We start from the raw sequence: 23,802 nt of genomic DNA on the forward strand, positions 1-23,802 counted from the left end.
AAACTTAAAAATAATTGTTGGATTCTTCATCATTTGTCCTCAAGAGTTCATTCTTTTTGAATCCAGCTTTTCAAGCTTTTCGTATGACCATGAAGGCTAGAAATGTTTCTTTTTGTTAGAATGAAAGCTATTATCACAGAAAGGAAAGTGACAAATATTTGTGGTATAGAAAACCCTGTGACACCTGCTGCCACTGTAACAGAAAACAGCTGGAGAAGGTGGACCTGCTAACTCATCTGTAATCAAAGCAAAAGTGTTATTTTGCAAGAGGTTTGCCCTAGAAGGGTCTAGGCAACATTTACACATTGTCAGTGGGTGAGTCTATGGTGTACCCAAGGACTTATTCTCTACTGGGGGAATCTCTCAATATCTTGCACACTGTTGATCCCAGACATGAGTTGGGAATCAAATGATCAAAATATCAGTCCCAGAAATGCAAAGTATTTAATTCAAAAATAATCTTTTGTCTTTACAGATACATAGCAGATGAATAATAATAACAATAATAATAATAATAATAATAATAATAATAATAATAATATAACAGAAGTATTTAATGAAATAAATACAAACACAGTGTCTGCAAACTTGGTTGTTTTATTTTTTTTAATGACTTAGACAAACATTAAAATAACAACAATTAAATTCTTTATTCATTTTAAACTTAGATGTGGCCAGCCTGTTAGGGATCAATCTTGCTCAAATTTTAAATGTTAAGTTGCAAGGAGGTGAACACCTTCTTACATGTCCAGGTGGGAATCACAAAATTAGCTTAAGTTTGTTATTGGAGGAACAGATCCCAGGACAGAGCCCTTCATTTATTTTCTAATCACATCAATTATTAGCATGATGGAGTCTCAGTGCAAGACTTGGACTCCATCGCTAAAAGATCTACAAATCTTCAAAAATGCTTCCAGGATGCTTATGAATAATCTGGCTCAATATATGTGGCAACATTTTAACTGCCTGGCATGATTGAGCTGGTGGGTATGCTCAGACAGCTTGTATTCCCTTTACAACAGAGGGCACCTCTGTTGCACTTTCACTGCACTCCCCAGTGTGCTGTTTGTACGGAGGGTAAATCTACCACTCTCTGCTCTTCAGTTGACTCTCAAGACACAGTATAGACAAGTCTTGCAAGTTCTGCTTACCAGAGCATTGGCTTTTACACATGTAAATGTAAAGTTTGTGCTTCTAACACCAAGTGGTAGAAGAATAGTTCTGGAAGCCAACTAAACAATCTGGAAATGAGATATTCAAGTTGTTTATGCTAGAAAAAAAAAAAAAACATATTAAAAAAACCTACAGGAGCAAGGCAAGAAGCAGAGCACAAAGAATAATATCAATGATTAACAAATGTCTTCCAATGGTACAGGCAGCATAACAGAAATCAATTGGTTTCTTCTGTTAGTGCCAATTTATTCTTTTCAATGGACCCATATTTTTCATTTTTTCTGGCCCTGCATCAAAACTTGCAATGTATACCAAAATTTAACAACTGCTAGCCCCTTTAAGACCACTGTTAAAAACATATCTTTGCTCTAGGTGTTAGGTAATATGCCTCTATTTTCAGCAATTATGAAAAGACATATCTAAGCATGTTACTCTTGTCAAGATTATGTCTTGGACCTATTTGTGCAAAAGATATTCAAACTGGCTCTTCTCAACTTTCTTCACGAGCTAAGAAGAACATTGCTGAATGTGGGTGAAGTGAACAATTCAGTAAAAGTGCAAATACGGTAAAATATTTGCTTACATCCACCTGAACTAACAGCAGAGTCTTCAGTGTGAAAGCATAGGTCTACTGTCACTGATGCCAGCAGGAATGCTCTGATTTGCTTGCACTTGTGAAATAAAACATAAAGGCTCAGGAAAAGAAGTAGATTATATTGTTCTTTTAAGACAAGAATCCAGTTATGAATTATTTATAGGCACCTGGTGTCTGAAATCCACAAGGCATAATTCTGACTAACCTCTTTTTCGTGCTGATATGTATTCTGTAAGAATTACGGAAGTGTAGATTGTAACAACCACAACACGCAAACCTAAACCTCTATCTACATTTTTTTTTTTTTTTTTTTTTAGAGTACACACACTTTTTCTCATTTGAAGGATATGGTGCCAGTGGTTCCAAAACAGATGTCAAACCTCACCCTGGGGTGCATCAAACGCAATATAACCAGCCGGTCAAAAGAGGTGATTATCCCACTGTACTCAGCATTGGTGTCACCTCACCTTGCATACTGTGTGCAGTTCTGAGCCCCACAATTGAAGACTGATGTGAAGGTCCTTGAATGCATCCAGAGGAAGGCAAAAAGATGGTGAAAGGGCTGGAAGGAATGTTCTGTGAGGAGAAGCTAAGGACTTTGGGTTTGTCTAGTTTGGAAAAAAGGAGGCTGAGAGGTGACCTCATTGCTCTCTACAGCTTCCTGAGGAGGGGGACATGGAAAAGGAGGTGCTGATCTCCCTGGGATCCTGTGGTAGGATGCATGGGAATTGTTCAAAGATGTGTTATGGGAGGTTCAGAATGGACATTAGGAAGCATTTCTTTACAGAGAGGGTAGTCAAACATTGGGACAAGCTTCCTAGAGAGGTGGTCAATGCCACAAGTCTGTCAGTGTTGAAGAGTCATTTGGACAATGCCCTTAATAACATGCTTTAACTTTTGGTCAGATCTGAAGTGGTCTGGCAGTTGGACTAGATGATCATTATGAGTCCCTCCCAAATAAAATATTCTATTCTATTCTATTCTATTCTATTCTATGAATATGAATATGAATATGAATATGAATATGATCAAGATATCCATAGTCACTTATGCTCTGGCACCTTTGGCAAGAGTATTCTTCTTCAACAATTCATTTACTTTAAATTACATGATGTACATGTAAATGTTATACAAGATTATAGTTAGCACTTATGTAGGCAAACACTCAATTTTCATTTTAGTACATATAATCTCACATTTTCAGTAGATTTATAACATTAAAAATGTATTTATTTAGATAATCTAAATTTGTAAATCTATACACTGTCACATGTCTCAATATCTGATGTTTCAAAGAAATAAAGGAATTTTACTGTAATTAGCAGACAGTGTAAGAAACTCATCAGTTACAGGGAAGAAAATATACACTGGAAGAGGAATTACATAACTAGAAAGAAGTCTGATATGAATGTTCTGAAGTCACTGGAAACATGCCTTTGCTTTCATGAGTGCACTGGTTCAAGGATTTTCTCTGAAAAACTGTTCAACAATTTTTGAATAAATTAGATTAAATCATCATGCTTAAGACCCACTGTTTGCTCAGATTTGTCCAATTAAATAACAAATTCAAAAGTATTTGAAGCAGACGGACAATCAGACAGATAGTTGCATTACCTATTGTTCTATAGAAAAACAGGATTTCTTTTATTATATGCAAACTGAGAAGTTAACATATATAATATGTTATAGTCACCTTTTATTATTTTTGCTGTACTACTCAGCATAGCAGGATGATGTAAGGTAACATGTAAGATGAAGAGCTGATGTCTTCATGACTGCAGTCGGATGCATCACTTCCAGACAATCTGCTCCAAAAGACACAAAGGAAATGTTCTTAGCCCTTTTTAGTGTCCATTTGTCACATTATTGAAAAGTTTCAGCAACACTGTATTTTCACAGTTTCTGTTCTCCTTACCTGTTTCCCTGATCCAATGTCAGGGGAGGTTTCAATATGATCCCAAGAACAAGATAACAACACGAACGAGGTCAAATGCCGTACACTCAAAACAGTTTTTATTATTAAAAGTGAAGAGGAGTAGTGATAGGGCAGAATGGAAGGCAAAGACAGAAATCAAGCAAGCATGCAGGATGGAGTAGCAAGAATAGCCACCACCATGGATCCAACAGTGTCCTGTTGGTCCTCAGTTCTTCAGGGGTAGATGCACACACTACAGTTTTCTGATGCCTTTTAAATTCATTGTATCAGCTGATTAGCATATCTGCCCACCTTTAGGGTTGTTGTTTTTTTTTTTTTCCCTTTGGTCCCACAGTTTTTTGCTGCATCAGGCTTCTGGGGCAGAAATGCTCACCTCTTATCTGTTCATTAGCAACGCATGCATGGTATCACAATGTCACAATGGCTACACGATGGAGCCACTGATAAATACTTGGTTTCACTCCGTCCATATCTGCCCCTTTAAGGTTTATCTAAGGAGTTTGACAATAAAACTGCAAGGGACTGGGGAGTGTATCTTTCAATACACACCTGCTTCTATGAGTGACATTCCTCAGACTAATCCAAAGGCTGCAGCAGCTTGTCCTAGAGGTTTGCACAGACACAAGAAAGCCTTGAGATGGTCATTTGACATTTCAGTCTCTCACACCTATTACCTTCACCAGGATTATATGACCAATGCAGATTTGTATTTACTTCTTTATTGGTTTCTTAAGATCTCCTGCAAGCAGATATCTACAAAATCCTTGGAGACCCCTAGAGTCATTATTTTTTAATTACTATTTTTCTTAGGATATTTTAAGAAAATTTTAAATTTTGTTACAAACTTAAAATTAAGTATTTTGATGATTATTTAGAAAATACATATATTGTAGAGTTCATTTGTATTTCCCAAAACAAATACATGTCATTTTTCTCACAGGACTGCATTATATATTTTATACTGTTGTTGCAAGTAATTTATTTGTTTGTTGCAATCACAGAGGAAAGAAGAGAGCAAAATAGATAACCTCTAGTAGAACTATTCTTTATCAGTATATCCTTATAGGTCTACCCTGTGTGGACTATGGAATCTAATCTTATACAAAATGACAAATGAAAACCTGAAATGCTAATTCTAGTAGAGATTTTCTATATTATGGGGGAGGGGACAGTGAAGGGATAAGAAAAGAGAGAAAAAAACAGGGGAAAAATTCTGTAGGAGGGGAAGATAATTATAGTGTGCAGATGGCCAAGGAAATGTCATAAGGCATACTATCAGCACAAGATACAAATGGTAGTTTTCAAAAAAACCCCAACAGCATTCATCTCTTTTTCCCATTGGCTCATCACTGCTAGCTATAATGAGTCCTGATCATGTTCTTTATGTGGAAAGAAAAAAAATATCAGATTTACATTCCTAATCTGCAAAGAAAAGAAAAAAAAAATGCTACCCTTCTAAATGGGAGTTTAGACAATATTTCAAAGCAGAAATACAGCAATCGTGTTAGTACAGGACATACAGGTTTACTCTTACTTACAGAAACATTTGGGAAAAGTGTAGCAAGCTTGTTTCAAATGGGTTTTAGTGAGCACTTCTTAATATATATCCATACAGGGATCCATTTCTCAAATTTCACTCAAGATACTACAGCTATATTACAAAACCAGCAGAATCTATTGTACTGACTTAAATCTGCAAGGTTCAGCTTGCCTTGAAAATAAACTATAATATATTTTACTTTAACATAAAGAACCCAGATGACTCACACCTACATAAATGGGTAAGTCACTTAAGCCATGAGCCCAATTTGTCTAATCAGTGGACAACAGCTCCACCAATATATAAATGTATCTTTCTTTTTGCAAGTAAATCATAATTTTGTTTATTTGTCTTACTTGATATGGGCATATTTGTGAAGTTGATAAATGTGTACGTTGATTAGGGACACTGGGGTCATTTAACATTCTAACTGTGTAGGAAAGATAGCATGAGAACAGTGTTAGCTAATGATGTCCATTAATTCACTTACAGCTGTTATTCCTTAACTGGATGCAATGTGAAGATCTAGGAGGATGTCAGAGGGTCTCTGAAGAGTTTGAAATTATTAACTGCAAAGGAGAAGATAATTCAAGAAATGCTAATTTTCTTTTCTGGGTCACAAATCTAAGAAATTTGCTTTCTCTTTAAGACACATTGAGTTGCTGTGAACTCGCCTGATTAGTTGTATTTTATATCTTACCTACATTTGCAATGACCAAAGTGTCTGAGAACACAGGTGAGTGCTCCCTAAGTGCCTTTCTGAGGTCTTAGAAACTCGTCTGCTAGACCCTACATTAATTTCATATATGACTTCATCCTACTTCAAATTATAATAATATTTACATTTTATGAAAAATATTACATCTTTGCTTTCAAAATTAATTTTCAAAGTTTAGATTTGACTGCATAACAGGCTTGGGAATCTTTGATCATAGAAAATATAGTAAATATATGTGTATGCAGTTCATTCTGCAAATGTGAGGGTATGAATTCTATACCTCCTACATTTAGTGGACAGGCATCCAAAAGCAGCTTATTGTTTCTTAAGGAAGCTACAGGGCTTATCTGGAAGAGATGATTATTAAATGGTCCCATGTTTGCAACTAAAACCTTGTGCTTCCTTAGCTTTCTCTATACATACTGACACAGGTGCTATATATTTGTACAATGTAAAATTTATTGAACTACTGAATTATGCTCTCATATTGCCATTAATCATAGTGTCTGTAAGTCATGTAAATTGCAGTATTATCCATGTGATTTTGTCCAGTGCAGTAAACCTGACTAACTGCAGTGAAGCGTCTCACCACTGGCTTTATAAAGTGGTCCAACCTCAACAGCAGGGAGAGATGAGTCTCGATTTTAGAATCCTCTTTCCTGAGTGAAACAAGAGGCAGTACTCTGACTCTGTGCTGGGTTGTGCAGGAACAGAAGGAGGTGTGTCTTCAGACCTGTGATGCCCCCTCCTGTTACATCTGTAACTTCCAGCTCATTGCCAAGACATTCACAATGAAAAAGACTTGGCTTTTAGGATAAAATATGCTTTTCAAACACCTGCTTCAATTTTATCTAGAAAACCAATAGCCAGGTGAATGTCTATATCTTGCAAGATAGGCTACAGCCTTTGAGTCATCTACTAGGTCCCATTGTATAATACCAGTCTCTGATTCTCAACAAAATATTCTGGATTTTTCAGATATTAAGAAACAGTGGCATTCCTCCCAGACTCAGACTCAGTCTTCTTTTTTTTTATTGTGGGTTGAGTGCACAAAAATGAAATAATAGCCTACAAAGTTATGGAGTCATAGAAGGAAAATTGCTACTGGTATCAGAATATATTCTGATTCCAGCCTATGAGTACTGTGATCAGAAGGATGCTGATCTATAGGGGAAAGGGGAAAGAAAAAAATACATAAAAATAAGTATTTTACAGCATTCATGGTCTCTGTAACATTTATTACAAACAACTGCTCATGAACAGTCTTGCATACATAGCCTATGTATGACAGAAAAAAAAAAAAAAAAGACAAGGAAAAAAAATATTGCCATTTGAATCAGATTTCAGTTTGTCTATAATTATTTTGAAACCCACTCAACTACATTGTACTGTCTACTGGGTCAACTTCTCTGGAATCCACCCTCTCTGTCCTCTCATAATGCTGTGTGTGTATACACAGGACTTATTTTCACACCAAGAATTATTTTTAAAGTTATTTTCAAACGTTGGAATCACAGTTTTGATTACCAGTGTAATCCCTACTTGCTGAAGCTGATCTCACAGACACTTCATCAGCTCTTGGGCTGTCCTTCACATCTGTGTCAAGGCAGTGGAAATCACAACCACAGGAAAGCTTTGCACAGCTATACCTGGCAGCTCACCAGTAGTTTGCTACTTTCATTTCCCTGTTTGAGCTACACTGAACTCAGCTTTCCTGATCTGTGTTCTCAGGTTGCAGTGTGGATGCATTCCCTCTGGACAGGTGAGACATATGCAAGGTAGAAGGGCCAGTATGATAACTCCTTTATGCAAGCACAGGCAGCTCTTTCTGTATACATGTCAGTAAGTAGTCAAACTGACAACTAATCCATGACAAGGGTATGTCTTTCTACCCATTGCTTGTAATTTAATGTGTTTATTAGAAGTTTAAGGACACAGTATTCACTGATTTAAACAGACTGTCACTCTGTAAGGATGAATGCCCTAGATTAAGTTCCCTAATTGAAACCCCACGGTTATTTAGACAGAGAAAACGTCATTTCAGCAGCTGATGCATGACAAACTTTGTTCTAACGTATCTTGAAGACCCAGAATAGAAGATGGGAAAAGTAGCAAAATGGAGCTCAGTCCAGCATAAATGGCATTTGTTTAAACGTTTATTTCTTAACTCCAACTCTCTATTTGAAAGAAATAGCAGCGTGCAACAGTCTAGCCAAAGATCCATTGTTAAGTCCAAATGACTCACAATGGGCATAAGATTTCCAGAAACTAAATTTCCACACGTACTGGTCCAATACTCAAAGGAAAACTGCAGAAAAAAAAAAAATCTCAATCCTACATATGCCCTTCAAATGCTGGCACTGAGGCCAGAAAACACTCCAGTAGCCACATTGCATGACAGCCCCCTACTTCCTGTTTTACAATATTTTCAATGGCTCTGTGTTTTTTGATATATTTTTGACCTATATTTGTAGGGTTTCTGACTGCTAACAATGTGAGGAGTCACATCCAACTGTTCTCTTGCTTAGCAGCAGAATGTGTGTTTCTCAGGGTGCAGTGCATTTGGGCAACCTTCATAACACATTGTTAGCACACCTAAAAATACTTCAGCTGGTAGGAATATGTATTCTTGTCCCTTTTCTGTGCTGGTTGTTTGTGACTTTATTTAGAAATCTAAACTTGGAAGCTTGCTTTTTTGCATTTAATTTTTTTCCATATTTGCTGTATTATTGCAGGATTGTTATCCACTGTATTTTGCAAAGGAGTACTTTTCTTGTTGTTGTTCTGTATTTCTTTAACCTGATTTTGTTCCTGGCTCTACAAGGAACAGAGCTTGCTTTCAGAAATTTCTCAGGAGACTTTGTTGCAATAGCCTTTTCTTGCTTATACAGATAGACTGCAGGTGTCTGTACTGTCACTTCATAGTCACTGACATGCCAGCAGACATATCCATCCTGTTTTGATATTTCTTTGACAGGCAGGAGTAAAATCCTACAAAATAAAGGCACTTTTGTTTTTTTTCCCCTGTCTGCAGCAAATTGATTATTTCTTAATAATAGTGGCTTTTTTTCCTTAAAAAATGTATCATCAGTGACACCACCAAAATGAAGAGTACATAAAGCCACCTAACTAATACTGAGGTTACAAATGCTGTACGATTTTTTTATTTTATAATAATCTGTTTTTGTTTATTTTTGTTTATTTTGGGGGGTTTTGTGGGTTTTTTTGGTTTTTTTCAGTAAATGCCTTTGCAGTACATACAAGGTATTATGATACTTTTAGCTTGCTGGTAATAATCCATCCATGTTTTGCTTGGCTGAACCAACTTATTCCTAGGACTTTCTGTATTCAAATACTCCTAGTATTCATCCCCTGGGAATTTTGTGCTTAAAAAAAATTGTTCCATATAACTTAATGAATACATTTTTCTCCATAGATCTCACCTATTAGATATTTACTAATAGATAAAGGAGCTTTTCTATACATCCTTGAATATTTTCCTATACTCCACTTTCTTTTGCAGCTAGACCTTGCGATAAATTGTGCCTTTAAATTCCTAAACCAAATATTCTGCAAATTAATCTGGTCATTCATGATTCCTTTGAATACATCTGAGAAAATAGTTTTGCACTCTGTCTCTCTATGGGATCCTAAAGGACTTAAACCACATTTATCACTACCTCTAAATACAAGCCGGAGGTATAATTTAGACTTCTCTGAAATCCAAAGCCTTCACAAGCTTTTAGAAATAGAGCTTTAAAGGCAACAAATCCAGAAAACAGAGCTAGCTGTGAAAATATAGTCATATACACATTCTAATAAGAATCATGCTTCATTTGATATTTTAAAAATAATATTACACAGCCATCAATGCATTTCATCTTCTTAGCTGGCATTTTAGTAGGGAAAGAGAGAATTATTCTTGGTGAAAATATTTTCTGGCTGGAGGAAACAGAAATAAAGCCTACTACCAAGAGTTAAAGTAGCCTTTTCTTTTGCCCAAAGGCTGATCTAATTCTTGCTGTAGTGTGGTAGTCCCCAGAGCAGGTAAAATACTTTAATATAGATTTAATATCTCTATGCATGCCAGGCTGCAGATGATCCCCTGCATCCCAGATAGGTGTTACACAGAATCACACCATGACGTCTAAGTGCCTGTGCCTACACCTATGGCAATTGTGTGGAGTCAGATAAAGCAAAATTGGCAAAGCAAATTGAACCTGAGCAGTCATTCAACTATGCCCACAGCATACTGTGATCTTTTCATAGTACTGTTAAGTCCTGAAAACATGATGGTATTTTTAAGCACGTTTATTATTATCCTTGCAATGGAATGAGACAACAAAAGAGCATGGAAGGAAAGCTTGTAACACATGAGGTTCCTTTCATCTAATAAGTAGCCACAGTCAGGCAAAAGGACATTATACATGCTAACATTGCATAAGCATTCAAAAGGTGAATCAAAGCCAAAGAAACAAACAAGACAAACCAACCAAACTAAAAAAAAAACCCAAACAAACAAACAAAAAAAACAAACAACAAAAAACCACAAGGTAGTGTGTGGACAAAGGATTATTGTACCATTAAGATGTGAAGAGGATTCATAGAATCATAGAATCACAGAATCATCTAGGTTGGAAAGGACCCTGGAGATCAAATAGTCAAATCTTTCTCCTAACACAGTTCCCACCTACAGCATATCCTTAAGATATAAATCGACCCGAGTCTTAAACACCTCCAGGGATGGGAACTCCACCACCTCCCTGGGCAGCCTATTCCAACGCCTAACAACCCCTTCTGGAAAGAAATGCTTCCTAATATCTAGTCTGAACGTTCCCTGGTGCAACTTGAGGCCATTCCCTCTTGTCCTGTCGCTTTCTACTAGGCTAAAGAGGCTCAAACCCAGCTCTCTGCAGCTTCCTTTCGGGAAGTTGTAGAGGGTGATAAGGTCTCCCCTCAGCCTTCTCTTCTCCAGACTAACCAATCCCAGTTCCCTCATAGGATATGTGTTCCAGACCCTTGACCATCTTTGTAGCCCTTCTCTGGACACGCTCGAGTCATTCAATGTCCTTTTTGTAGTGAGGGGCCCAAAACTGAACACAGGAATCGAGGGGCGGCCTCACCAGTGCCGAGGACAGGGGTCAGATCCCTTCCCTGTCCCTGCTGGCCACGCTATTGCTGACACAAGCCAGGATGCCATTGGCCTTCTTGGCCCCCTGGGCACACTGCTGGCTCCTGTTCAGCCGGCTGTCAATCAGCACCCCCAGGTCCCTCTCTGGCAGCTCTCCAGCCACTCCTCCCCAAGCCTGTAGCGCTGCTGGGGGTTGTTGTGGCCCAAGGGCAGCCCCCGGCATTTGGCCTTATGGAAACTCCTCCAGTTGGCCTCAGCCCATGGCTCCAGCCTGTCCAGGTCTCTCTGCAGAGCCTCGCTGATCCTCAAGCAGATCAACACTCCCACCCAACTTGGTGTCACCTGCAAACTGACTGAGGGTGCACTCGATCCCCTCGTCTAGATCATCAATAGAGATGTTAAACAGGAGTGGCCCCAAAACCGTGTCCCCTGGGGGACACCACTCTTGACCGGCCGCCAACTGGATTTAACTCTGTTTACCACAACTCTCTGGGCCCGGCCATCCAGACAGTTTTTTACCCAGCGAAGTGTGCGATTGTCCAGACCTTGAGCAGCCATTTTTGCCAGAAGAATGCTGTGGGAAACGGTGTCAAAAGCCTTGCTAAAGTCAAGGTAAATTACATCTACAGCCTTTCCCTCATCCAATAAGCAGGTTGCTCTGTCATAGGAGATCAGGTCTGTCAAGCAGGACCTGTCTTTAATAAACCCATGCTGACTGGGCCTGAGCATCTGGTTGTCCCTCATGTGTTGCATGATGGTGTTTAGGATGAGCTGCTCCATCAGCTTCCTGGGCACCGAAGTCAAGCTGACAGCCCTGTAATTTCCCGGATTATCTTTCCGACCCTTCTTATAGATGGGCGTCACATTGGCCAATTTCCAATCTGTTGGGACCTCCCCGGTCAGCCAGGACTGCTGGTAAATGATGGAAAGTGTCCTGGCGAGCACCCCAGCCAGCTCCTTCAGCACCCTCGGGTGTATCCCATCTGGTCCCATTAGACTTGTTTGTGTCTGTGTGATGCAGCAGGTACCTGACTGTCTCCTCCTGGATTGCAGGGGGGTCGTTCTCCCATTCTCTGTCTTCTGGCTGTGGAGGCTGGATTTCATCAGTACAACTAATCTTGTTATTAAAGACTGAGGCAAAGAAGGCATTAAGCACCTCAGCCTTCTCCTCATCACTTGTTACCATTTTTCCTCCTGCATCTAGCAGGGGATGGAGACTCTCCCAGGACTTTCTTTTGCTACTGACATACTTATAGAAACTTTTCTTGTTATCCTTGATTGCAGAGGCCAAATTAATTTCCAGTTGGGCTTTATCCCTTCTGATTTCCACCCTGCATAGCCTCACAGCCTCTCTGTAATCACTGTGAGTGTCTAGCCCCTTCTTCCAAAAGCTGTAAACTCTCATTTTCTCCCTGAGTTGCATCCAAAGCTCCCTGGGTGCTTTGGTTCAGCCAGGGTGGTTGTCTTTGGCATCGGCTTCTCTTAGATTCAGGCAGTCTCAGGCTCAAATCAATAGAGGCCACCAAAGTTTATTGGAGAAATATCACTAGATGATTGCCCTGTCTCTCCTTCTTCCATAAGAAGATCAGTTTTCACAAGTGTCATAACAGGGTAACAGGCTCTTTAAACTATTAACTTGCTAGAGTATTAAGAAAAAAGATATATAGGTTACAAATGGCAGTTTGGATGGAAAACTGAGTTTATTGTTTAATGAATGAAATTGGTGATAAATCAATAAATGGAATTAAGAATGTGTAGTCACATTTTCACTGATATGTGCTGCAAGTCTCAACCTTGTCTAATTCAGGTTGGTTACTGGTTTCTTGGTGAATTTTTGGTGTAAGTACTGCCATTTAGCTTTGAAGCTAGAGTCCATACTATAGATTTTTTTTCCCACTTGTTTTTTTCCCTTACAGCTTCAAAGAGGAAAAATGAAGATCCACATTGCCTTAAGGTATATTGCATACCATAATACAGGAAAAGTAAAACACAGTTTTGTTTTGATGGTAGACATATTTGGCAACAAAAACATCAGGTTATTTTCAAGGAGAATCCAGAATGATTTGTAATTTTATTTTATTTTCCAAACTTGAATGCATCAGTATTCATACGTATTTTTGTTTCTGGTATCTGTAAAAGTTTTCCTTGAGTCAAAGTAATACAGTTAGACAGAATTTGGAAAGACCATACAGAGCATAGCATTTTCTCCAGTTTTACACTCAATGAAAGACATTGTTTAATAGTTTAGACACTTTTTTCTCTTTGAAATACTTTTTTTTTTTTTTTTTTTAAACTGAAGCAATTTGCTACAAGAGGAAATGTGGATTTAGAATTTCAGAAAACCTTAAGTAACCAACTATCTACTTAAACTACACAGTAATGCTCCCAAGAATCAAGATGATGCTGTTCCCATGAGGTGTGAGTGCAGTCATCTCCCCTTTAGTGTTGTCCTGTGTCACCTGCATATTCCATTCACATAGTGCAATAACAATTATATTTTCCTCAGTCACATAAGATGGTATAGGGATCTGAAAAATATGTTAATAGTTCAGACTGTCCTTATGATTTGGTACAATTGCTAATTCTGCACATAATTGTTGCCTGGAGAGTGTTCCTAGGAGCACCATTTTAATAATATTTCCTATAATTTATATCACTATAATGGCTCCTTAAAGCTCCTGGTTACTTGGATATTCAGCCAAAAGGTTTCCAATGGCAAGATTAGATCCAAGTCTCTCAAGAACCTCACACAAGAGGCCAGAGTATTAGGCAAAGATCCACCCATATGTCCTTTATTTGCCCTTGCTACAAGGAATTAGCGGAGCATTTTACAGGGCCAGATCTTCACTACAGAAAGAACTGTATTTAAAAGGGTTTTTTAAAAGGAGAGTTGAGTGCTCTTATGAGGCAGTGAGTAGCTTTTGTCTGCCTATATTTGCACCCCAACCTTCTGCTTATCAGATCTCACATATAACAAATAGCATCATATACAGATGATTGAAATCTTTGCCCTGAGCTGACGTACAGTGCTTTCCATTTTTTTCCTTAAAAATAGACCTTCCTCTTTCATAGTCTTGTCAGCAATTTTTAGCTCAGAAAAACTAACTCCTGCATAGAAAGGTTAGCATGTGGGAAGTTAGCTGTGAGGGGAATGAAGGAGAGATGCAGATGACTGAGTCGCAGAGATAAAACGAAAGAAGAATAGAACAAAAAGAACCAGCAAATGTGGGAGATACTACAGTAAAAAGAAATGCAAAGGTTTAATCAAATGGGGGAAAAAAAGAAAACTGGGCTAGTGAAGAGCCACTCTTCAAATACGCTTTTTTGTGACCAAAATTTCCTAGTGTACCTATTTACATCCATCTCACAACATCATGGGGGTGGCTTATTTCATTGATCAGTTGTCAATGTACATAAATTTATATTCCCATATTCAATATGGTCAAAAGGATAAAATATCTAAATCATTGGCATAAAACTTTATAGAAGTTTAGCAAACTGGACTCATTGTAGCTTCTAGCATATTAAAGGGAAATCAGCAAAAGGTGCTTTTTTTGCCCTCCATTAGGAAAAAAAAAAAAAAAAAAAAAAAGTAAACCATGCGTTCTTATGTACCAAGGACAAATTATTATTGTCTTTTTAGTTCTAGTTTCTCATTTGATGCCAAAGTTGCACAGGACTTCTCAGGATACCCTGCTCATATCTGCTCATTCCTCCTCCCGTGTCTTCTACTTCTCTTAAAACTCTTTTGTAGGAACATTTTTTTGTGCAGTCATGCACTGAGTGATACATAGAAAGAGTAACTAGATTAGCTGCAAATTATCTGCAATAGTTTTCTACTGTATAAATTCCCTGAACTGTTCTACAATATCAATAGTCATACTAACACAGAACAGGGGTTGTTTAAGCTAACATTATAAGAGAAACGTAGATGGAGCCACTGTTTTAAGACATTAATTCCTTCCTACTTGTAGCCTTACTATGACTTTATGGAGTCAACACACTCATTCCTGTGCAGTCAGTAATAGGGTCACTACAGACAATTTATGATACTGATAGTGAAGCTGCCTGCAAGATTCTGTTAAGTCTTGTTGGGTTTTTTTATTCCTTTTGCATCATATTGTATTTCTCCTATACTTATTCCTGTCACATTTCATTGCGCTACACTTAAAAAAGTTCAGTTTGGATTGTAACTTGTCTGTCTGTAAAATGTTCCTTTTTTATCCCTTGATATACCTATTTGTTTTCTTTTTAAAAAACAAACAAACAAACAAAAACCCACAAAAACAACAAAAAAAAAGAAAAAAAATATAAAAATCTGCCCATCCAGGACATACAAAGAAATGAATAGATATTTGTATTTATAAGGATTTTATCCATGTAGCAGAAAAATCACTTGGAAACCTAAATTGCATAGAAACCCCTAAATCAAAATAGAGCAACACACAGATCTGGAATAACATTTATTACAAGAGACAAACCACTAGACAGATAAAAATTAGAATAAAAGTAAAAATTCATGAAGCGCAATTTATTTTCAGTGATTACAGCAGGCTCTTCTCAAGTGTGCAGAGAGGAGTTCAAAGGTCAGGGATCATTAAGGTGTATTTTAGGTAGCTCAGTTGTCTAAACATAATGCCCCACTGAAGATATTCATGGGTACTGTCTGCACAGGTATTGTGCAAACAGCTTGTTCTCCACAAGGACGTGGGTCTTCTCTTGGCTGTATCTGCCAGCCCTCTGAGGATTTTCCAGATAACCTAGAACACCTAAAATGACACTAGATGTCTGTGTTTGGGCAAGAGAATTGCTGCCCTCATGTTGATGAAGCATACCACAGACAAGCTTTTTCAGCAGATGATAACATCTAATCACATTGACTGGATTTTCATTCTTCAGGAGCAGCAATGTACACAGCAGCTGTGTTTACAGCAAATGCAGTCCTCATCATGTCTGCCTTAAATACACTATATATTCTGAGAAAGTTCACATGTTTTAGCTCAGGGGCTATTTTTCAGAGCCTGTCTAGGGTCTCCTCATGAAGCTCTACAGCCCCAGCTGCAGAAGGAACGGTCAGGAGCAGGGCACTATCAGATGACTGTTCCTTTTCTGTTTACATGCTCCCTTCATGCCCTCACAGAAGTCAGGCCCAGTAGTCACCAACAGGTTTAAGGAAATAACCTTTAACCAGTTGGAGCAAGGAAGTGTAGAATGTGAAATGGGGGAGGAAGCAGCAAGTATCTGATGAGACAAATGGGAAAAGGACAGACTTAATGGAGAGTTAGGAGACCCAGTGGGTGTTTTGAAAGGGAAAATTCAAGCAAAAAGGAGTTCATCTCCTTCCAACTCCTGGGAAGTAGGCAAAGCAAGAGACCCCCTTGGCTTAACTGAGAACTTCTGAGTCTGCTCAAAACCTAAAGAGAAACATATCAGAGATGGAAAAGCAGACAAATACTTGTTGAGAGCTAGAATGGCATTGACAGGGTGTGCAGAGATGCAGTTAGAAAAGCAAAAGATCAGCTTGAATTGAAATTGGCCAGAGATGTCAAAAATTACAAGAAATGGTTCTTCAGGTACATAAACAACAAACAGAAAGAAAATATTAGCCCACTGTTAAACTGGAGAGGTGAATTAGTCACCAACAGCGCCGAAGAGGCAGAGGTTGTCAACACTTTCTCCATCTCTGTCTTTACCAGCACTGCTGGGCCTCAGACTTTATGGACAAAAATCCAGGTAGATGCAGAGACCCACCATCAGGGAAGAAAGAGTCAGTACGTGAACTATAACAGGAGCCTGACCCTTCTAAATGGATGGGCCGTGAAAATATCCACCCAAGGGTGTTAAGAGAGCTGTCTGACGTCATTGCAAGACCGCTCTCCATAAACTTTGAGAAGTTATGGAGATCAGGGATTGGGGCATGTCCCAGAAGACTGGAATAAGGCTGCTATCCCCATCTACAAGAAGGGCTTAAAGGAGGATCCAGAAAATTATAGGCCCATCAGTTTTACTTCAATCCCTGGGAAAGTTTTTCAAACTGGTAATGTGTTACAAGTGGGGTCCTCCAGAGATCGCTATTGAGCCCAAAAGTGTTTAATATCTTCATAAATCATCTAGATGATGGGACCGAGTGCATCCTGATGAAGTTTGCCCATGATACCAAATTGAACAGGGAAGTGGATGCTTTGGAAGGGAGAGCTGCCCTGCAGGAAGACCTGGATAGGCTGGAAGAGTGGGCTCACAAGAACCTTATGAAGTTCAACAAGGACAAGTGTAAGGTCTTGCACGTGGAAGAACATATTCCAGGAGTGCGGCACAGGCTGGGATCTCCCTGGCTGAGGAGAAGCTTTGTGGAAAGGGACCTGGGCGTCCTGGTGGACTACAAGCTCAACATGAGTGAACAGTGTGCTGCAAAGAAAGCCAACAGGATGCTGGGTTGCATCAACAAGGGCAACACCAACGGAGACAAAGAAGTCATTATTCTACTCTACTCACTGCTTGTCAGGCCACACCTGGAATACTGTGTTCAGTTTTGGTCCCTGTTATGCAAATAAGGTGTGGACAGGCTGGAGAGGGTTCAGAGGAGGGCCACAAGGATGATCCAAGGACTGGGAAGCCTGCTTATGAAAAAAGGCTGAGAGAACTGGGTTTGTTCAGCCTTGAGAAGAGAAGGCTTAGGGAAGATCTTCTACCAGGTTCCAGTATTTAAAGGGAGAAGATGGGTTAATGGGTACAAGTTACTCCTGGGGACATTCTGACTGGACCCAAGAGAAAGATATTTCACGATGAGAATAATCAGCCACTGGAAGAATCTCCCCAGTGAAGTGGTCAATTCCCCAAGTTTGGACATGTTTAAGATTCAGCTGAACATGGTGCTGGGCCATCTTGTCTCGACCGTGCTTTTGCCAAGAAAGGTTGGACCAGATGATCCTTGAAATCCCTTCCAACCTGGTACTCTGTGATTCTATGACTCTATGATCCAGTACAGCCTATTGCAAAAAGCTTGTGCAAACTTCTCTGCATCATTAAGCTTTCTAGATTGAGGGATGGCTAACAGCTAATGACATAAAAAAAAAAAAATTAAAAAAAAAAAAATTGCTTCCAAAAAGAACTGCTGGTACTATATTGTTTCCTTTAGAGACCATTATATTTTGATGCAGCTGTTCATTCAATATGACATTTTCTGTATATTTCATTGTTCCTGGTCATTGCAAAGTATGTGTGCATAAAAAGATTTTATTTTTCTTGTGCTGATTTGCTTCTATTACCTCATAATCATAACAAAGAATAATCATAACAGAGGCAATACAATATATAAACAGCATAGTTAGTAGGAAAAATAAATTTTTAAAATCTCCCAGATGGTTTCAGTTGCCTCTTAGTGGGAAATGTTAAAACAGATATGAAGGTGATTTTGTTTGCCATAGAAAAGGTGTGGGAATGTTCATACTCATTTTGGTGTGCAGTCTTTGGTGTTCTGCATTTCTGAATCTCACATGCAGGGCCTAACTCATCAAGGGTATTAATATCCACAGCACACAACACCATGGTGCGTGTAAGATGTCTCCATTTGTGGGACCCTTCCTTAGCAGTACTGCAGACATGCATAACATGAGCTGTGCTTTTCCTGCCTTTCTGAGTAGAAACCTGCATCCTTTTCATAAAATTCCTCATAGCCTAAGAATCTCTGTAAAATCAAAAAGATGCTTCAGTGGCACAGAATCAGGTCCCAGTATGTTGAAATGTTTGTTAGTAGAAGAGGTTTGTTAGCTCACTTCTGCTGGATTTGATGGAAAAAAGGGAAACTGATTCTTCAAATATGAAGGGATAAACAAGAAAAGGTCTGAGGGAGTTCAAAAATATATTTGCAATCTACAAACCTGAACAAAATTTTTTACTGGAAGAAAGCTGTGGTATCACTGGGGCCATCTGTGAGCACCTGGGTCTCAGAACTGGCCCACATATGAACCACAAAAAGAAGGATCTTTAAAAGCCAAAACTCTGGGTTCTACACTGGCTTTGTAATTATGAGTTGAGGACAGAAATGAGCTGAAGAGGCCCTCATGCAAGATTGCTACATTGCTACTGAATTATTTTCCCCAGACAACATCTTTTGTTAATACCAGCCAAAACTTTGCTGCTGGACAGAGGCCAGCTCTGTGAAGGAATGACTGGCTGTAATTACAGTTTTCCAAACCTGAGAGCTGAAGTAGAAAAGTGAGGGTGGAGATATGGGTCATGGTGTGTGGACATAGATTGAGTGCTGTTTTATGCTAAGAGAAGCATCACAAGTAACTTTGGGAAACATTCCAGAACATGTTGTCTTTTGCTAAGTATGAGGAGGGATACCCTCCAGTTTTAATTTTATTCTAACACTGAAATGGTAGAAGTGGAGTGGTTAGCAATTAAAATCCTCCTGTCTCCAATCCTTATAAAGTTTTACTTCTGGCATTAATTACACACTCTAGCAGAGGACTAAAGATTTACCTTATACCATGAGGATAAATACGAAGCTCAGAGTTATGCAGTTCTTTATCTGCCTACTTCTGTAACACTAATTGAAGTAACTGAGCACTAAATCTGCAGCTGCTGGTATAGATCAGCAGAAGCACACAGTCTTTTCTTGAGAGTGAGTTTTATCCATCCTAAAGAAAGAGTTTGAAGATCTCATTAAATTCAGGAAGCAGCCTTTCCATAAAAATATAAAGGTACCTGTAGCTGTATGTGTAGTTCAATTTTCCTTAGAAAGAATAATCAAAGACTTATCAGGGAGTCTACTTCAAGTATTTATTGCATGTCATCCATGGTGGTTTTGGTTTTTGCAATAAACCCTTCATTGGCATTAGTTGCAGACTTGGTAGTTACATAGATATAACACTGGAGACTGAAAAGTTCACAGCATTTTACTCTTACGTGATTTATGCTTGGTGATTGTTTCAATCTTCAGAGGCTGTTCATCTTGAAAGTAATAAGAGGAAATGTCAGTCATTTTAATCAAGCAAACTACAAAAAGAGAAAAGAAAATTAACCTCTGTTTTTCTTGTCTGATCATATGAGATAACCATAGACCATCACATTTCAAGTTATCCTATCACATTATTATCATCTTGCATCAGATTATTTGGGGACATTTCTGAGTAACAGAAGTCAGTGATGGTACTGTAATTTAACTTGTTTTTCATTCATAGAGTAGCTCATGCTTGCCTTGAGTAAATAGTAATGTCCATTGTTTTTCAGCCTATATAAAATGCAATAAACCTCATGCTGTTTTTTAAAAACAAAATCAAAGTTTTTCTACTAAAAGGCTCAATAAATATTTTCATTGCCAGACTGATTGGGGTTATCCAATTTTTGTTTGCATATATGAAGGGGAATGAGGATTGGGGATTTCTGTGGTCTGGGGCATTTTTGTTTGTTTATTTGTTTTTCTTGTGGTAGTTTTATCAACCCATTCATACTGATTTATAGACCATCAAAAGACGATAAACTATAAGAGAAGAAACTCTGGTGTAACATAAACTTGATTTGCATATTTGTTATAATTATGCTGAATTGTGATCATTATAATGAGTCTTAGGGTAATTTTCCTCTTTCTTCTTTGTTTCCTTTGTATTTTAATGATCTTTGACACTGAAATTTGCCTGAAAAAAATGTTGATATTGGAAATACTTTTAAAGCTGTACAAATGGCAGTGTCCTGGTTTTAACCAGGATAGTTAACTTTCCCTGGGTTGAGAGGAAGAACAGCTAGAGGGCCGGGTCCCAATCAGTCACTGGGGTATTTCATACCATATGGTGTCATGCCCAGGGTATACAGGGGGCCGCGGGCTCTCTCTGGCACGCGCCATTTTCAGGTTTCCCATCCTGTCACGTGTTGCTGGGGGAGGGGGGTGGTCTTTGCGCTTGGTAAGACACTGCTACATTTTACCAATTTTGTTTTTGGACTCACTATTGTTACTGTTGTTCTTTTGTTATATTTAGTAAATTCTTTCTTTTTATTCAACCCACCAATTTTCTTCTTTTTATCCCACCCATATTTCACTGGGGAGGGGAGAGGTGAACGGCTGGCCATGTGGCATCTGGCTACTGGTTGAGTTCAGACCTCAACAGGCAGCATACCACTGTCATGGTTTAACCCTGGCTGGTAGCTCGGCCCCATCCAGGTGCTTGCTCACTTCTGTGGTGGGATGGGTAACAGTGAGAAAACACATGAGGTAAGGGCAGTTTAACAGGTGAAGCAAAAACTGCATGTGCAAGCAAAACAAAACAAGGAATCCATTCACTACTTCCCATCGGCAGGCAAGTGCTCAGCTATCCCCAGGAAAGCAGGGGTCCAACACTCATAAAAATTACTGAGAAAGACAAATGGAATGCTCTCCCTTTATCCTTCCTCTCCCAACATCTATTGCTGAGCATGACATCATATAGTGTGGGATGCTGGGATCAGCTGTCACAGATGTGTCCCCTACCAACCTCTGGTGCACTCCTAGACTACTCACTGGAGGAAAAGTGTGAGAAGCAGAAAAGGCCTTGACACTCTATAATCACTCTATAAAATATAGTGATCACTCTATAATCACTCTATAAAATCACAGAATCATCTAGGTTGGAAAAGCCTTGTAGAACATCCAGTCCAACCATTAACCTAACACTGACAGTTCCCAACTACACCATATCCCTCAGCGCTATGTTGACTCTAGTCTTAAACACCTCCGGGGATGGGGACTGCACTGCCTCCCTGGGCAGCCCATTCCAAAGCCTAACAACACCTTCTGTAAAGACATGCTTTCTAATATCCAGTCTAAACCTAAACCTGTGAAATTTGAGGCCATTACCTCTTGTCCCATAGATTGTTACTTCATTAAAGAGACTCATCCCCAGCTCTCTGCACCCTCCTTTCAGGTAGCTGTAGAGGGCGATGAGGTCTCCCCTCAGCCTCCTCTTCTCCAGACTAAACACCCCCAGGTCCCTCAGCCGCTTCTCGTACCACCTGTGTTCCAGACCCTGCACCAGCTCCGTTGCCCTTCTCTGGACACGCTCGAGTCATTCAATGTCCTTTTTGTAGTGAGGGGCCCAAAACTGAACACAGGAATCAAGGGGCGGCCTCACCAGTGCCGAGGACAGGGGTGAGATCCCTTCCCTGTCCCTGCTGGCCACGCTATTGCTGACGCAAGCCAGGATGCCATTGGCCTTCTTGGCCCCCTGGGCACGCTGCTGGCTCCTGTTCAGCCGGCTGTCAATCAACACCCCCAGATAAGAACTGCTCAACAATGACTAAAACATGCCTGTGTTATCAGTATTGTTTTATGCAGCACAAATCCAAAACATATCCCCATACAAACTTCTATGAATAAAATTAACTCTATCCCAGCCAAAAGCAGTACAGCCACAAATTTTTAATCTGAATACTATGCTCAGGTATGTGACAAAATTTTGGGGTTTAAAATATAATGCAAAGTTTGATCGTGTTTAACAGGCATGACATAGTTTGTCATTTTAAGAATTTCGAAGCTTAACTCCAGCATTTCTAGAAGCCTAACTCTGAGGGCTCTGTTTTTCTCAGCATATCCCAGTTTATACTGAAAAATCATGCACTTTGCAGCATGCCAAATGTACAGATATAAACAATACCTGTCATAAGTGAAAATCATATTTCAAGTAGGATCACAAAAATGCTGACCAAACAGAAGCTCAGCTGTACCTTTTAAAAAAGGAAATTGAGTGCTGGTTTTTGGTGGTGTTTTTTGGGGGTTGGCTTTCTTTGTTTCTTGGTTGGGTTTTTTTCGGTTTGGTTGTTGTTTTTTTCCCCAACGAAATAGGCTTTTCAAATTTTTGGTGGAAAAAAAAAGGGGAAGATTAGAAATAAAAAATAATATTCATGTGTCATTCTGTCTTCCAAGACTAGATTTGATGTTCCAAGATCAGCTTTAGTAAGGGACATTCCCTAGTCAGAGTAATGTTATTCTTTGCTCATACACAATCTCATTTATTTCAGTAAGTTTCCCTTTGTAAAGTAAGAGTCAAAAATAAATACAGTGAGAATGAAGACTGGCTGGTTTCATCTGCTGTGATTTTAATGATGATCCATATCAGGACCTGTGGTATAACATTTATTAATATTTTGAAATTTGAAGTCAACTCATGCACACAAACTCCACGGTGGCATTGCAAATAGTGTCTCCTGTCCATATGAAAATGGAAAAAATGGACTTGACTGTATGGAAAAAAGTATCTCGACAGTGTTTTCTTTGAAAAAATATCTTATTTGTCAAAAAGACAGACATAGAAATAGATTATTTTTTCATTATAAATGAACATGCCAGCTTAAATTTGGGACCATAAATGTACACTCTCACTGTTCAAAATATTGAGATACTAAGATCTACTTTAGGTCCACATTTCATTAAATCCTTTTAATGCTTCCTGGATTTTTGAACCCATTTAACAATGTGGTAGTATATCTGAAGATCTTTAGTAAAACAATCCTTATTCTAAGGACAAATAATAAAAGTATATATTATATCGGGTATTTTATTAATGTCTGTGAAAAACACAAAGTAGAATTCTGTACTGAAAGGGTTATATTTCTTATGAAATAGAATGTAGCAGTTTCTTGTGTGTGTCTGTGATTGCAAATAAGAAATTGTCTGAAGAAAAAACATTTTATGGACCCATAAATAATTAGAAAAATAAGCCAATCACACCTTAGTCAC

Source organism: Athene noctua, chromosome 2 (genome assembly GCF_965140245.1).
Source record: "Athene noctua chromosome 2, bAthNoc1.hap1.1, whole genome shotgun sequence".
NCBI classification, from domain to species: domain Eukaryota; kingdom Metazoa; phylum Chordata; class Aves; order Strigiformes; family Strigidae; genus Athene; species Athene noctua.